The sequence below is a fragment of the Odontesthes bonariensis genome, chromosome 11, assembly GCF_027942865.1.
Source record: "Odontesthes bonariensis isolate fOdoBon6 chromosome 11, fOdoBon6.hap1, whole genome shotgun sequence".
NCBI lineage: Eukaryota > Metazoa > Chordata > Actinopteri > Atheriniformes > Atherinopsidae > Odontesthes > Odontesthes bonariensis.
The window spans coordinates 26311798-26325708 of NC_134516.1; the positions used below are offsets into that span (position 1 = coordinate 26311798).

A 13911-nucleotide genomic window follows, 5' to 3' on the forward strand; every position below is an offset into this window, starting at 1 on the left:
AAAGAACAATCACATCAGGGAAGTCAACGTGCAGGCTCAACAGCAGCCTCTCAAGCCAGCTCTCTGGTAAAAATAGGGGAAACGTATGGTTCCAGCACCCATATAACATATATTTGTCACAGGGACTGTGGCTTACGGCCACACCGCCCTGAACACGCCCGATCTCGTCCGATCTCGGAAGCCAAGCAGGGTCGGGCCTGGTTAGTACTTGGATGGGAGACCGCTTGGGAATACCAGGTGCTGTAAGCTTTTTTCTCTTCTCTCTGCGGCCTGCATGTAACATCTGACCATTACCGTGTGCCACACAGACACCAGGAAGTTAACCAGCTTGGGCTGCTGCTGATTGGTTGGCAGACACCTCTGTTTCTGTTTGGCTCTCAGTCTCCATGTTGCTGATCCTGGATCTGCTGAGATGTCCCAGGCCATTGTTGGCTTTGATCCTCATACATTTAACTTTGTCCTCAGAAAGGACAAGTTCCAAAAAGTCAAACAGGGACTAGTTTTGCATTTGACGTAGCCAAACTGCATGCGCCTGGAGAAGCCAAAAGGCTTACAGCACCTGGTATTCCCAGGCGGTCTCCCATCCAAGTACTAACCAGGCCCGACTCTGCTTGGCTTCTGAGATCTGACGAGATCAGGCGTGTTCAGGGTGGTGTGGCCGTAAGCCAGCAATGGAATCACAAACCAGCTCTTTATAGATTCTGAGACAGAATCTGTTATTGTATTCCGACTTGTAAAATAGAACTATACTGTTTAGAGAAGACGCAGTTTATGAGCATGTCGTGGGATTGAGCTTCCCTGGTTTCTCTATATGACAACGGACACAAAACTACACACAGGGAACAGAGGCTTTTGACAGACACTAAGTTATCTGAGAGTCCCATTTTCAGCTGCAAAGAACAATCACATCAGGGAAGTCAACGTGCAGGCTCAACAGCAGCCTCTCAAGCCAGCTCTCTGGTAAAAATAGGGGAAACGTATGGTTCCAGCACCCATATAACATATATTTGTCACAGGGACTGTGGCTTACGGCCACACCGCCCTGAACACGCCCGATCTCGTCCGATCTCGGAAGCCAAGCAGGGTCGGGCCTGGTTAGTACTTGGATGGGAGACCGCTTGGGAATACCAGGTGCTGTAAGCTTTTTTCTCTTCTCTCTGCGGCCTGCATGTAACATCTGACCATCACCGTGTGCCACACAGACACCAGGAAGTTAACCAGCTTGGGCTGCTGCTGATTGGTTGGCAGACACCTCTGTTTCTGTTTGGCTCTCAGTCTCCATGTTGCTGATCCTGGATCTGCTGAGATGTCCCAGGCCATTGTTGGCTTTGATCCTCATACATTTAACTTTGTCCTCAGAAAGGACAAGTTCCAAAAAGTCAAACAGGGACTAGTTTTGCATTTGACGTAGCCAAACTGCATGCGCCTGGAGAAGCCAAAAGGCTTACAGCACCTGATATTCCCAGGCGGTCTCCCATCCAAGTACTAACCAGGCCCGACTCTGCTTGGCTTCTGAGATCTGACGAGATCAGGCGTGTTCAGGGTGGTGTGGCCGTAAGCCAGCAATGGAATCACAAACCAGCTCTTTATAGATTCTGAGACAGAATCTGTTATTGTATTCCGACTTGTAAAATAGAACTATACTGTTTAGAGAAGACGCAGTTTATGAGCATGTCGTGGGATTGAGCTTCCCTGGTTTCTCTATATGACAACGGACACAAAACTACACACAGGGAACAGAGGCTTTTGAGAGACACTAAGTTATCTGAGAGTCCCATTTTCAGCTGCAAAGAACAATCACATCAGGGAAGTCAATGTGCAGGCTCAACAGCAGCCTCTCAAGCCAGCTCTCTGGTAAAAATAGGGGAAACGTATGGTTCCAGCACCTATATAACATATATTTGTCACAGGGACTGTGGCTTACGGCCACACCGCCCTGAACACGCCCGATCTCGTCCGATCTCGGAAGCCAAGCAGGGTCGGGCCTGGTTAGTACTTGGATGGGAGACCGCTTGGGAATACCAGGTGCTGTAAGCTTTTTTCTCTTCTCTCTGCGGCCTGCATGTAACATCTGACCATTACCGTGTGCCACACAGACACCAGGAAGTTAACCAGCTTGGGCTGCTGCTGATTGGTTGGCAGACACCTCTGTTTCTGTTTGGCTCTCAGTCTCCATGTTGCTGATCCTGGATCTGCTGAGATGTCCCAGGCCATTGTTGGCTTTGATCCTCATACATTTAACTTTGTCCTCAGAAAGGACAAGTTCCAAAAAGTCAAACAGGGACTAGTTTTGCATTTGACGTAGCCAAACTGCATGCGCCTGGAGAAGCCAAAAGGCTTACAGCACCTGGTATTCCCAGGCGGTCTCCCATCCAAGTACTAACCAGGCCCGACTCTGCTTGGCTTCTGAGATCTGACGAGATCAGGCGTGTTCAGGGTGGTGTGGCCGTAAGCCAGCAATGGAATCACAAACCAGCTCTTTATAGATTCTGAAACAGAATCTGTTATTGTATTCCGACTTGTAAAATAGAACTATACTGTTTAGAGAAGACGCAGTTTATGAGCATGTCGTGGGATTGAGCTTCCCTGGTTTCTCTATATGACAACGGACACAAAACTACACACAGGGAACAGAGGCTTTTGACAGACACTAAGTTATCTGAGAGTCCCATTTTCAGCTGCAAAGAACAATCACATCAGGGAAGTCAACGTGCAGGCTCAACAGCAGCCTCTCAAGCCAGCTCTCTGGTAAAAATAGGGGAAACGTATGGTTCCAGCACCCATATAACATATATTTGTCACAGGGACTGTGGCTTACGGCCACACCGCCCTGAACACGCCCGATCTCGTCCGATCTCGGAAGCCAAGCAGGGTCGGGCCTGGTTAGTACTTGGATGGGAGACCGCTTGGGAATACCAGGTGCTGTAAGCTTTTTTCTCTTCTCTCTGCGGCCTGCATGTAACATCTGACCATTACCGTGTGCCACACAGACACCAGGAAGTTAACCAGCTTGGGCTGCTGCTGATTGGTTGGCAGACACCTCTGTTTCTGTTTGGCTCTCAGTCTCCATGTTGCTGATCCTGGATCTGCTGAGATGTCCCAGGCCATTGTTGGCTTTGATCCTCATACATTTAACTTTGTCCTCAGAAAGGACAAGTTCCAAAAAGTCAAACAGGGACTAGTTTTGCATTTGACGTAGCCAAACTGCATGCGCCTGGAGAAGCCAAAAGGCTTACAGCACCTGGTATTCCCAGGCGGTCTCCCATCCAAGTACTAACCAGGCCCGACTCTGCTTGGCTTCTGAGATCTGACGAGATCAGGCGTGTTCAGGGTGGTGTGGCTGTAAGCCAGCAATGGAATCACAAACCAGCTCTTTATAGATTCTGAGACAGAATCTGTTATTGTATTCCGACTTGTAAAATAGAACTATACTGTTTAGAGAAGACACAGTTTATGAGCATGTCGTGGGATTGAGCTTCCCTGGTTTCTCTATATGACAACGGACACAAAATTACACACAGGGAACAGAGGCTTTTGAGAGACACTAAGTTATCTGAGAGTCCCATTTTCAGCTGCAGAGAACAATCACATCAGGGAAGTCAACGTGCAGGCTCAACAGCAGCCTCTCAAGCCAGCTCTCTGGTAAAAATAGGGGAAACGTATGGTTCCAGCACCCATATAACATATATTTGTCACAGGGACTGTGGCTTACGGCCACACCGCCCTGAACACGCCCGATCTCGTCCGATCTCGGAAGCCAAGCAGGGTCGGGCCTGGTTAGTACTTGGATGGGAGACCGCTTGGGAATACCAGGTGCTGTAAGCTTTTTTCTCTTCTCTCTGCGGCCTGCATGTAACATCTGACCATCACCGTGTGCCACACAGACACCAGGAAGTTAACCAGCTTGGGCTGCTGCTGATTGGTTGGCAGACACCTCTGTTTCTGTTTGGCTCTCAGTCTCCATGTTGCTGATCCTGGATCTGCTGAGATGTCCCAGGCCATTGTTGGCTTTGATCCTCATACATTTAACTTTGTCCTCAGAAAGGACAAGTTCCAAAAAGTCAAACAGGGACTAGTTTTGCATTTGACGTAGCCAAACTGCATGCGCCTGGAGAAGCCAAAAGGCTTACAGCACCTGGTATTCCCAGGCGGTCTCCCATCCAAGTACTAACCAGGGCCGACTCTGCTTGGCTTCTGAGATCTGACGAGATCAGGCGTGTTCAGGGTGGTGTGGCCGTAAGCCAGCAATGGAATCACAAACCAGCTCTTTATAGATTCTGAAACAGAATCTGTTATTGTATTCCGACTTGTAAAATAGAACTATACTGTTTAGAGAAGACGCAGTTTATGAGCATGTCGTGGGATTGAGCTTCCCTGGTTTCTCTATATGACAACGGACACAAAACTACACACAGGGAACAGAGGCTTTTGACAGACACTAAGTTATCTGAGAGTCCCATTTTCAGCTGCAAAGAACAATCACATCAGGGAAGTCAACGTGCAGGCTCAACAGCAGCCTCTCAAGCCAGCTCTCTGGTAAAAATAGGGGAAACGTATGGTTCCAGCACCCATATAACATATATTTGTCACAGGGACTGTGGCTTACGGCCACACCGCCCTGAACACGCCCGATCTCGTCCGATCTCGGAAGCCAAGCAGGGTCGGGCCTGGTTAGTACTTGGATGGGAGACCGCTTGGGAATACCAGGTGCTGTAAGCTTTTTTCTCTTCTCTCTGCGGCCTGCATGTAACATCTGACCATTACCGTGTGCCACACAGACACCAGGAAGTTAACCAGCTTGGGCTGCTGCTGATTGGTTGGCAGACACCTCTGTTTCTGTTTGGCTCTCAGTCTCCATGTTGCTGATCCTGGATCTGCTGAGATGTCCCAGGCCATTGTTGGCTTTGATCCTCATACATTTAACTTTGTCCTCAGAAAGGACAAGTTCCAAAAAGTCAAACAGGGACTAGTTTTGCATTTGACGTAGCCAAACTGCATGCGCCTGGAGAAGCCAAAAGGCTTACAGCACCTGGTATTCCCAGGCGGTCTCCCATCCAAGTACTAACCAGGGCCGACTCTGCTTGGCTTCTGAGATCTGACGAGATCAGGCGTGTTCAGGGTGGTGTGGCCGTAAGCCAGCAATGGAATCACAAACCAGCTCTTTATAGATTCTGAAACAGAATCTGTTATTGTATTCCGACTTGTAAAATAGAACTATACTGTTTAGAGAAGACGCAGTTTATGAGCATGTCGTGGGATTGAGCTTCCCTGGTTTCTCTATATGACAACGGACACAAAACTACACACAGGGAACAGAGGCTTTTGACAGACACTAAGTTATCTGAGAGTCCCATTTTCAGCTGCAAAGAACAATCACATCAGGGAAGTCAACGTGCAGGCTCAACAGCAGCCTCTCAAGCCAGCTCTCTGGTAAAAATAGGGGAAACGTATGGTTCCAGCACCCATATAACATATATTTGTCACAGGGACTGTGGCTTACGGCCACACCGCCCTGAACACGCCCGATCTCGTCCGATCTCGGAAGCCAAGCAGGGTCGGGCCTGGTTAGTACTTGGATGGGAGACCGCTTGGGAATACCAGGTGCTGTAAGCTTTTTTCTCTTCTCTCTGCGGCCTGCATGTAACATCTGACCATCACCGTGTGCCACACAGACACCAGGAAGTTAACCAGCTTGGGCTGCTGCTGATTGGTTGGCAGACACCTCTGTTTCTGTTTGGCTCTCAGTCTCCATGTTGCTGATCCTGGATCTGCTGAGATGTCCCAGGCCATTGTTGGCTTTGATCCTCATACATTTAACTTTGTCCTCAGAAAGGACAAGTTCCAAAAAGTCAAACAGGGACTAGTTTTGCATTTGACGTAGCCAAACTGCATGCGCCTGGAGAAGCCAAAAGGCTTACAGCACCTGGTATTCCCAGGCGGTCTCCCATCCAAGTACTAACCAGGCCCGACTCTGCTTGGCTTCTGAGATCTGACGAGATCAGGCGTGTTCAGGGTGGTGTGGCCGTAAGCCAGCAATGGAATCACAAACCAGCTCTTTATAGATTCTGAGACAGAATCTGTTATTGTATTCCGACTTGTAAAATAGAACTATACTGTTTAGAGAAGACGCAGTTTATGAGCATGTCGTGGGATTGAGCTTCCCTGGTTTCTCTATATGACAACGGACACAAAACTACACACAGGGAACAGAGGCTTTTGACAGACACTAAGTTATCTGAGAGTCCCATTTTCAGCTGCAAAGAACAATCACATCAGGGAAGTCAACGTGCAGGCTCAACAGCAGCCTCTCAAGCCAGCTCTCTGGTAAAAATAGGGGAAACGTATGGTTCCAGCACCCATATAACATATATTTGTCACAGGGACTGTGGCTTACGGCCACACCGCCCTGAACACGCCCGATCTCGTCCGATCTCGGAAGCCAAGCAGGGTCGGGCCTGGTTAGTACTTGGATGGGAGACCGCTTGGGAATACCAGGTGCTGTAAGCTTTTTTCTCTTCTCTCTGCGGCCTGCATGTAACATCTGACCATTACCGTGTGCCACACAGACACCAGGAAGTTAACCAGCTTGGGCTGCTGCTGATTGGTTGGCAGACACCTCTGTTTCTGTTTGGCTCTCAGTCTCCATGTTGCTGATCCTGGATCTGCTGAGATGTCCCAGGCCATTGTTGGCTTTGATCCTCATACATTTAACTTTGTCCTCAGAAAGGACAAGTTCCAAAAAGTCAAACAGGGACTAGTTTTGCATTTGACGTAGCCAAACTGCATGCGCCTGGAGAAGCCAAAAGGCTTACAGCACCTGGTATTCCCAGGCGGTCTCCCATCCAAGTACTAACCAGGCCCGACTCTGCTTGGCTTCTGAGATCTGACGAGATCAGGCGTGTTCAGGGTGGTGTGGCCGTAAGCCAGCAATGGAATCACAAACCAGCTCTTTATAGATTCTGAAACAGAATCTGTTATTGTATTCCGACTTGTAAAATAGAACTATACTGTTTAGAGAAGACGCAGTTTATGAGCATGTCGTGGGATTGAGCTTCCCTGGTTTCTCTATATGACAACGGACACAAAACTACACACAGGGAACAGAGGCTTTTGACAGACACTAAGTTATCTGAGAGTCCCATTTTCAGCTGCAAAGAACAATCACATCAGGGAAGTCAACGTGCAGGCTCAACAGCAGCCTCTCAAGCCAGCTCTCTGGTAAAAATAGGGGAAACGTATGGTTCCAGCACCCATATAACATATATTTGTCACAGGGACTGTGGCTTACGGCCACACCGCCCTGAACACGCCCGATCTCGTCCGATCTCGGAAGCCAAGCAGGGTCGGGCCTGGTTAGTACTTGGATGGGAGACCGCTTGGGAATACCAGGTGCTGTAAGCTTTTTTCTCTTCTCTCTGCGGCCTGCATGTAACATCTGACCATCACCGTGTGCCACACAGACACCAGGAAGTTAACCAGCTTGGGCTGCTGCTGATTGGTTGGCAGACACCTCTGTTTCTGTTTGGCTCTCAGTCTCCATGTTGCTGATCCTGGATCTGCTGAGATGTCCCAGGCCATTGTTGGCTTTGATCCTCATACATTTAACTTTGTCCTCAGAAAGGACAAGTTCCAAAAAGTCAAACAGGGACTAGTTTTGCATTTGACGTAGCCAAACTGCATGCGCCTGGAGAAGCCAAAAGGCTTACAGCACCTGGTATTCCCAGGCGGTCTCCCATCCAAGTACTAACCAGGCCCAACTCTGCTTGGCTTCTGAGATCTGACGAGATCAGGCGTGTTCAGGGTGGTGTGGCCGTAAGCCAGCAATGGAATCACAAACCAGCTCTTTATAGATTCTGAGACAGAATCTGTTATTGTATTCCGACTTGTAAAATAGAACTATACTGTTTAGAGAAGACGCAGTTTATGAGCATGTCGTGGGATTGAGCTTCCCTGGTTTCTCTATATGACAACGGACACAAAACTACACACAGGGAACAGAGGCTTTTGACAGACACTAAGTTATCTGAGAGTCCCATTTTCAGCTGCAAAGAACAATCACATCAGGGAAGTCAACGTGCAGGCTCAACAGCAGCCTCTCAAGCCAGCTCTCTGGTAAAAATAGGGGAAACGTATGGTTCCAGCACCCATATAACATATATTTGTCACAGGGACTGTGGCTTACGGCCACACCGCCCTGAACACGCCCGATCTCGTCCGATCTCGGAAGCCAAGCAGGGTCGGGCCTGGTTAGTACTTGGATGGGAGACCGCTTGGGAATACCAGGTGCTGTAAGCTTTTTTCTCTTCTCTCTGCGGCCTGCATGTAACATCTGACCATTACCGTGTGCCACACAGACACCAGGAAGTTAACCAGCTTGGGCTGCTGCTGATTGGTTGGCAGACACCTCTGTTTCTGTTTGGCTCTCAGTCTCCATGTTGCTGATCCTGGATCTGCTGAGATGTCCCAGGCCATTGTTGGCTTTGATCCTCATACATTTAACTTTGTCCTCAGAAAGGACAAGTTCCAAAAAGTCAAACAGGGACTAGTTTTGCATTTGACGTAGCCAAACTGCATGCGCCTGGAGAAGCCAAAAGGCTTACAGCACCTGGTATTCCCAGGCGGTCTCCCATCCAAGTACTAACCAGGCCCGACTCTGCTTGGCTTCTGAGATCTGACGAGATCAGGCGTGTTCAGGGTGGTGTGGCCGTAAGCCAGCAATGGAATCACAAACCAGCTCTTTATAGATTCTGAGACAGAATCTGTTATTGTATTCCGACTTGTAAAATAGAACTATACTGTTTAGAGAAGACGCAGTTTATGAGCATGTCGTGGGATTGAGCTTCCCTGGTTTCTCTATATGACAACGGACACAAAACTACACACAGGGAACAGAGGCTTTTGACAGACACTAAGTTATCTGAGAGTCCCATTTTCAGCTGCAAAGAACAATCACATCAGGGAAGTCAACGTGCAGGCTCAACAGCAGCCTCTCAAGCCAGCTCTCTGGTAAAAATAGGGGAAACGTATGGTTCCAGCACCCATATAACATATATTTGTCACAGGGACTGTGGCTTACGGCCACACCGCCCTGAACACGCCCGATCTCGTCCGATCTCGGAAGCCAAGCAGGGTCGGGCCTGGTTAGTACTTGGATGGGAGACCGCTTGGGAATACCAGGTGCTGTAAGCTTTTTTCTCTTCTCTCTGCGGCCTGCATGTAACATCTGACCATTACCGTGTGCCACACAGACACCAGGAAGTTAACCAGCTTGGGCTGCTGCTGATTGGTTGGCAGACACCTCTGTTTCTGTTTGGCTCTCAGTCTCCATGTTGCTGATCCTGGATCTGCTGAGATGTCCCAGGCCATTGTTGGCTTTGATCCTCATACATTTAACTTTGTCCTCAGAAAGGACAAGTTCCAAAAAGTCAAACAGGGACTAGTTTTGCATTTGACGTAGCCAAACTGCATGCGCCTGGAGAAGCCAAAAGGCTTACAGCACCTGGTATTCCCAGGCGGTCTCCCATCCAAGTACTAACCAGGCCCGACTCTGCTTGGCTTCTGAGATCTGACGAGATCAGGCGTGTTCAGGGTGGTGTGGCCGTAAGCCAGCAATGGAATCACAAACCAGCTCTTTATAGATTCTGAGACAGAATCTGTTATTGTATTCCGACTTGTAAAATAGAACTATACTGTTTAGAGAAGACGCAGTTTATGAGCATGTCGTGGGATTGAGCTTCCCTGGTTTCTCTATATGACAACGGACACAAAACTACACACAGGGAACAGAGGCTTTTGACAGACACTAAGTTATCTGAGAGTCCCATTTTCAGCTGCAAAGAACAATCACATCAGGGAAGTCAACGTGCAGGCTCAACAGCAGCCTCTCAAGCCAGCTCTCTGGTAAAAATAGGGGAAACGTATGGTTCCAGCACCCATATAACATATATTTGTCACAGGGACTGTGGCTTACGGCCACACCGCCCTGAACACGCCCGATCTCGTCCGATCTCGGAAGCCAAGCAGGGTCGGGCCTGGTTAGTACTTGGATGGGAGACCGCTTGGGAATACCAGGTGCTGTAAGCTTTTTTCTCTTCTCTCTGCGGCCTGCATGTAACATCTGACCATCACCGTGTGCCACACAGACACCAGGAAGTTAACCAGCTTGGGCTGCTGCTGATTGGTTGGCAGACACCTCTGTTTCTGTTTGGCTCTCAGTCTCCATGTTGCTGATCCTGGATCTGCTGAGATGTCCCAGGCCATTGTTGGCTTTGATCCTCATACATTTAACTTTGTCCTCAGAAAGGACAAGTTCCAAAAAGTCAAACAGGGACTAGTTTTGCATTTGACGTAGCCAAACTGCATGCGCCTGGAGAAGCCAAAAGGCTTACAGCACCTGATATTCCCAGGCGGTCTCCCATCCAAGTACTAACCAGGCCCGACTCTGCTTGGCTTCTGAGATCTGACGAGATCAGGCGTGTTCAGGGTGGTGTGGCCGTAAGCCAGCAATGGAATCACAAACCAGCTCTTTATAGATTCTGAGACAGAATCTGTTATTGTATTCCGACTTGTAAAATAGAACTATACTGTTTAGAGAAGACGCAGTTTATGAGCATGTCGTGGGATTGAGCTTCCCTGGTTTCTCTATATGACAACGGACACAAAACTACACACAGGGAACAGAGGCTTTTGAGAGACACTAAGTTATCTGAGAGTCCCATTTTCAGCTGCAAAGAACAATCACATCAGGGAAGTCAATGTGCAGGCTCAACAGCAGCCTCTCAAGCCAGCTCTCTGGTAAAAATAGGGGAAACGTATGGTTCCAGCACCTATATAACATATATTTGTCACAGGGACTGTGGCTTACGGCCACACCGCCCTGAACACGCCCGATCTCGTCCGATCTCGGAAGCCAAGCAGGGTCGGGCCTGGTTAGTACTTGGATGGGAGACCGCTTGGGAATACCAGGTGCTGTAAGCTTTTTTCTCTTCTCTCTGCGGCCTGCATGTAACATCTGACCATTACCGTGTGCCACACAGACACCAGGAAGTTAACCAGCTTGGGCTGCTGCTGATTGGTTGGCAGACACCTCTGTTTCTGTTTGGCTCTCAGTCTCCATGTTGCTGATCCTGGATCTGCTGAGATGTCCCAGGCCATTGTTGGCTTTGATCCTCATACATTTAACTTTGTCCTCAGAAAGGACAAGTTCCAAAAAGTCAAACAGGGACTAGTTTTGCATTTGACGTAGCCAAACTGCATGCGCCTGGAGAAGCCAAAAGGCTTACAGCACCTGGTATTCCCAGGCGGTCTCCCATCCAAGTACTAACCAGGCCCGACTCTGCTTGGCTTCTGAGATCTGACGAGATCAGGCGTGTTCAGGGTGGTGTGGCCGTAAGCCAGCAATGGAATCACAAACCAGCTCTTTATAGATTCTGAGACAGAATCTGTTATTGTATTCCGACTTGTAAAATAGAACTATACTGTTTAGAGAAGACGCAGTTTATGAGCATGTCGTGGGATTGAGCTTCCCTGGTTTCTCTATATGACAACGGACACAAAACTACACACAGGGAACAGAGGCTTTTGACAGACACTAAGTTATCTGAGAGTCCCATTTTCAGCTGCAAAGAACAATCACATCAGGGAAGTCAACGTGCAGGCTCAACAGCAGCCTCTCAAGCCAGCTCTCTGGTAAAAATAGGGGAAACGTATGGTTCCAGCACCCATATAACATATATTTGTCACAGGGACTGTGGCTTACGGCCACACCGCCCTGAACACGCCCGATCTCGTCCGATCTCGGAAGCCAAGCAGGGTCGGGCCTGGTTAGTACTTGGATGGGAGACCGCTTGGGAATACCAGGTGCTGTAAGCTTTTTTCTCTTCTCTCTGCGGCCTGCATGTAACATCTGACCATCACCGTGTGCCACACAGACACCAGGAAGTTAACCAGCTTGGGCTGCTGCTGATTGGTTGGCAGACACCTCTGTTTCTGTTTGGCTCTCAGTCTCCATGTTGCTGATCCTGGATCTGCTGAGATGTCCCAGGCCATTGTTGGCTTTGATCCTCATACATTTAACTTTGTCCTCAGAAAGGACAAGTTCCAAAAAGTCAAACAGGGACTAGTTTTGCATTTGACGTAGCCAAACTGCATGCGCCTGGAGAAGCCAAAAGGCTTACAGCACCTGATATTCCCAGGCGGTCTCCCATCCAAGTACTAACCAGGCCCGACTCTGCTTGGCTTCTGAGATCTGACGAGATCAGGCGTGTTCAGGGTGGTGTGGCCGTAAGCCAGCAATGGAATCACAAACCAGCTCTTTATAGATTCTGAGACAGAATCTGTTATTGTATTCCGACTTGTAAAATAGAACTATACTGTTTAGAGAAGACGCAGTTTATGAGCATGTCGTGGGATTGAGCTTCCCTGGTTTCTCTATATGACAACGGACACAAAACTACACACAGGGAACAGAGGCTTTTGAGAGACACTAAGTTATCTGAGAGTCCCATTTTCAGCTGCAAAGAACAATCACATCAGGGAAGTCAATGTGCAGGCTCAACAGCAGCCTCTCAAGCCAGCTCTCTGGTAAAAATAGGGGAAACGTATGGTTCCAGCACCTATATAACATATATTTGTCACAGGGACTGTGGCTTACGGCCACACCGCCCTGAACACGCCCGATCTCGTCCGATCTCGGAAGCCAAGCAGGGTCGGGCCTGGTTAGTACTTGGATGGGAGACCGCTTGGGAATACCAGGTGCTGTAAGCTTTTTTCTCTTCTCTCTGCGGCCTGCATGTAACATCTGACCATCACCGTGTGCCACACAGACACCAGGAAGTTAACCAGCTTGGGCTGCTGCTGATTGGTTGGCAGACACCTCTGTTTCTGTTTGGCTCTCAGTCTCCATGTTGCTGATCCTGGATCTGCTGAGATGTCCCAGGCCATTGTTGGCTTTGATCCTCATACATTTAACTTTGTCCTCAGAAAGGACAAGTTCCAAAAAGTCAAACAGGGACTAGTTTTGCATTTGACGTAGCCAAACTGCATGCGCCTGGAGAAGCCAAAAGGCTTACAGCACCTGGTATTCCCAGGCGGTCTCCCATCCAAGTACTAACCAGGCCCGACTCTGCTTGGCTTCTGAGATCTGACGAGATCAGGCGTGTTCAGGGTGGTGTGGCCGTAAGCCAGCAATGGAATCACAAACCAGCTCTTTATAGATTCTGAAACAGAATCTGTTATTGTATTCCGACTTGTAAAATAGAACTATACTGTTTAGAGAAGACGCAGTTTATGAGCATGTCGTGGGATTGAGCTTCCCTGGTTTCTCTATATGACAACGGACACAAAACTACACACAGGGAACAGAGGCTTTTGACAGACACTAAGTTATCTGAGAGTCCCATTTTCAGCTGCAAAGAACAATCACATCAGGGAAGTCAACGTGCAGGCTCAACAGCAGCCTCTCAAGCCAGCTCTCTGGTAAAAATAGGGGAAACGTATGGTTCCAGCACCCATATAACATATATTTGTCACAGGGACTGTGGCTTACGGCCACACCGCCCTGAACACGCCCGATCTCGTCCGATCTCGGAAGCCAAGCAGGGTCGGGCCTGGTTAGTACTTGGATGGGAGACCGCTTGGGAATACCAGGTGCTGTAAGCTTTTTTCTCTTCTCTCTGCGGCCTGCATGTAACATCTGACCATTACCGTGTGCCACACAGACACCAGGAAGTTAACCAGCTTGGGCTGCTGCTGATTGGTTGGCAGACACCTCTGTTTCTGTTTGGCTCTCAGTCTCCATGTTGCTGATCCTGGATCTGCTGAGATGTCCCAGGCCATTGTTGGCTTTGATCCTCATACATTTAACTTTGTCCTCAGAAAGGACAAGTTCCAAAAAGTCAAACAGGGACTAGT

General features: G+C 48.8%; 31 non-coding genes across 31 annotated transcripts; 16 read left to right on the forward strand and 15 right to left on the reverse strand.

Moving 5' to 3' along the window:
- The first annotated feature begins 130 nt into the window (after window positions 1-130).
- Window positions 131-249, forward strand: LOC142393892 (5S ribosomal RNA). Its single transcript, XR_012772298.1, has one exon. It is a non-coding gene; the product is annotated as a 5S ribosomal RNA (ribosomal RNA).
- Window positions 250-547: 298 nt separating this feature from the next.
- LOC142392730 (5S ribosomal RNA) lies at window positions 548-666 on the reverse strand. Its single transcript, XR_012771366.1, has one exon. It is a non-coding gene; the product is annotated as a 5S ribosomal RNA (ribosomal RNA).
- A 358-nt stretch (window positions 667-1024) lies between these two features.
- LOC142393893 (5S ribosomal RNA) lies at window positions 1025-1143 on the forward strand. Its single transcript, XR_012772299.1, has one exon. It is a non-coding gene; the product is annotated as a 5S ribosomal RNA (ribosomal RNA).
- Window positions 1144-1441: 298 nt separating this feature from the next.
- Window positions 1442-1560, reverse strand: LOC142393086 (5S ribosomal RNA). Its single transcript, XR_012771708.1, has one exon. It is a non-coding gene; the product is annotated as a 5S ribosomal RNA (ribosomal RNA).
- A 358-nt stretch (window positions 1561-1918) lies between these two features.
- On the forward strand, window positions 1919-2037 carry LOC142393894 (5S ribosomal RNA). The gene has a single exon (XR_012772300.1). It is a non-coding gene; the product is annotated as a 5S ribosomal RNA (ribosomal RNA).
- A 298-nt stretch (window positions 2038-2335) lies between these two features.
- LOC142392731 (5S ribosomal RNA) lies at window positions 2336-2454 on the reverse strand. Its single transcript, XR_012771367.1, has one exon. It is a non-coding gene; the product is annotated as a 5S ribosomal RNA (ribosomal RNA).
- A 358-nt stretch (window positions 2455-2812) lies between these two features.
- On the forward strand, window positions 2813-2931 carry LOC142393896 (5S ribosomal RNA). Its single transcript, XR_012772302.1, has one exon. It is a non-coding gene; the product is annotated as a 5S ribosomal RNA (ribosomal RNA).
- Window positions 2932-3229: 298 nt separating this feature from the next.
- LOC142392997 (5S ribosomal RNA) lies at window positions 3230-3348 on the reverse strand. The gene has a single exon (XR_012771622.1). It is a non-coding gene; the product is annotated as a 5S ribosomal RNA (ribosomal RNA).
- Window positions 3349-3706: 358 nt separating this feature from the next.
- Window positions 3707-3825, forward strand: LOC142393897 (5S ribosomal RNA). Its single transcript, XR_012772303.1, has one exon. It is a non-coding gene; the product is annotated as a 5S ribosomal RNA (ribosomal RNA).
- Window positions 3826-4123: 298 nt separating this feature from the next.
- LOC142393386 (5S ribosomal RNA) lies at window positions 4124-4242 on the reverse strand. Its single transcript, XR_012771992.1, has one exon. It is a non-coding gene; the product is annotated as a 5S ribosomal RNA (ribosomal RNA).
- A 358-nt stretch (window positions 4243-4600) lies between these two features.
- Window positions 4601-4719, forward strand: LOC142393898 (5S ribosomal RNA). The gene has a single exon (XR_012772304.1). It is a non-coding gene; the product is annotated as a 5S ribosomal RNA (ribosomal RNA).
- Window positions 4720-5017: 298 nt separating this feature from the next.
- Window positions 5018-5136, reverse strand: LOC142393387 (5S ribosomal RNA). Its single transcript, XR_012771993.1, has one exon. It is a non-coding gene; the product is annotated as a 5S ribosomal RNA (ribosomal RNA).
- A 358-nt stretch (window positions 5137-5494) lies between these two features.
- Window positions 5495-5613, forward strand: LOC142393900 (5S ribosomal RNA). Its single transcript, XR_012772305.1, has one exon. It is a non-coding gene; the product is annotated as a 5S ribosomal RNA (ribosomal RNA).
- A 298-nt stretch (window positions 5614-5911) lies between these two features.
- On the reverse strand, window positions 5912-6030 carry LOC142392732 (5S ribosomal RNA). The gene has a single exon (XR_012771368.1). It is a non-coding gene; the product is annotated as a 5S ribosomal RNA (ribosomal RNA).
- A 358-nt stretch (window positions 6031-6388) lies between these two features.
- Window positions 6389-6507, forward strand: LOC142393901 (5S ribosomal RNA). The gene has a single exon (XR_012772306.1). It is a non-coding gene; the product is annotated as a 5S ribosomal RNA (ribosomal RNA).
- A 298-nt stretch (window positions 6508-6805) lies between these two features.
- Window positions 6806-6924, reverse strand: LOC142392733 (5S ribosomal RNA). The gene has a single exon (XR_012771369.1). It is a non-coding gene; the product is annotated as a 5S ribosomal RNA (ribosomal RNA).
- Window positions 6925-7282: 358 nt separating this feature from the next.
- Window positions 7283-7401, forward strand: LOC142393902 (5S ribosomal RNA). Its single transcript, XR_012772307.1, has one exon. It is a non-coding gene; the product is annotated as a 5S ribosomal RNA (ribosomal RNA).
- Window positions 7402-7699: 298 nt separating this feature from the next.
- Window positions 7700-7818, reverse strand: LOC142392369 (5S ribosomal RNA). The gene has a single exon (XR_012771025.1). It is a non-coding gene; the product is annotated as a 5S ribosomal RNA (ribosomal RNA).
- Window positions 7819-8176: 358 nt separating this feature from the next.
- LOC142393903 (5S ribosomal RNA) lies at window positions 8177-8295 on the forward strand. Its single transcript, XR_012772308.1, has one exon. It is a non-coding gene; the product is annotated as a 5S ribosomal RNA (ribosomal RNA).
- Window positions 8296-8593: 298 nt separating this feature from the next.
- Window positions 8594-8712, reverse strand: LOC142392734 (5S ribosomal RNA). The gene has a single exon (XR_012771370.1). It is a non-coding gene; the product is annotated as a 5S ribosomal RNA (ribosomal RNA).
- A 358-nt stretch (window positions 8713-9070) lies between these two features.
- On the forward strand, window positions 9071-9189 carry LOC142393904 (5S ribosomal RNA). Its single transcript, XR_012772309.1, has one exon. It is a non-coding gene; the product is annotated as a 5S ribosomal RNA (ribosomal RNA).
- A 298-nt stretch (window positions 9190-9487) lies between these two features.
- LOC142392736 (5S ribosomal RNA) lies at window positions 9488-9606 on the reverse strand. The gene has a single exon (XR_012771372.1). It is a non-coding gene; the product is annotated as a 5S ribosomal RNA (ribosomal RNA).
- Window positions 9607-9964: 358 nt separating this feature from the next.
- LOC142393905 (5S ribosomal RNA) lies at window positions 9965-10083 on the forward strand. Its single transcript, XR_012772310.1, has one exon. It is a non-coding gene; the product is annotated as a 5S ribosomal RNA (ribosomal RNA).
- Window positions 10084-10381: 298 nt separating this feature from the next.
- LOC142393088 (5S ribosomal RNA) lies at window positions 10382-10500 on the reverse strand. Its single transcript, XR_012771709.1, has one exon. It is a non-coding gene; the product is annotated as a 5S ribosomal RNA (ribosomal RNA).
- A 358-nt stretch (window positions 10501-10858) lies between these two features.
- LOC142393906 (5S ribosomal RNA) lies at window positions 10859-10977 on the forward strand. The gene has a single exon (XR_012772311.1). It is a non-coding gene; the product is annotated as a 5S ribosomal RNA (ribosomal RNA).
- A 298-nt stretch (window positions 10978-11275) lies between these two features.
- LOC142392737 (5S ribosomal RNA) lies at window positions 11276-11394 on the reverse strand. Its single transcript, XR_012771373.1, has one exon. It is a non-coding gene; the product is annotated as a 5S ribosomal RNA (ribosomal RNA).
- A 358-nt stretch (window positions 11395-11752) lies between these two features.
- On the forward strand, window positions 11753-11871 carry LOC142393908 (5S ribosomal RNA). The gene has a single exon (XR_012772313.1). It is a non-coding gene; the product is annotated as a 5S ribosomal RNA (ribosomal RNA).
- A 298-nt stretch (window positions 11872-12169) lies between these two features.
- On the reverse strand, window positions 12170-12288 carry LOC142393089 (5S ribosomal RNA). The gene has a single exon (XR_012771710.1). It is a non-coding gene; the product is annotated as a 5S ribosomal RNA (ribosomal RNA).
- A 358-nt stretch (window positions 12289-12646) lies between these two features.
- On the forward strand, window positions 12647-12765 carry LOC142393909 (5S ribosomal RNA). Its single transcript, XR_012772314.1, has one exon. It is a non-coding gene; the product is annotated as a 5S ribosomal RNA (ribosomal RNA).
- A 298-nt stretch (window positions 12766-13063) lies between these two features.
- Window positions 13064-13182, reverse strand: LOC142392738 (5S ribosomal RNA). The gene has a single exon (XR_012771374.1). It is a non-coding gene; the product is annotated as a 5S ribosomal RNA (ribosomal RNA).
- A 358-nt stretch (window positions 13183-13540) lies between these two features.
- Window positions 13541-13659, forward strand: LOC142393910 (5S ribosomal RNA). Its single transcript, XR_012772315.1, has one exon. It is a non-coding gene; the product is annotated as a 5S ribosomal RNA (ribosomal RNA).
- Window positions 13660-13911: the final 252 nt, after the last annotated feature.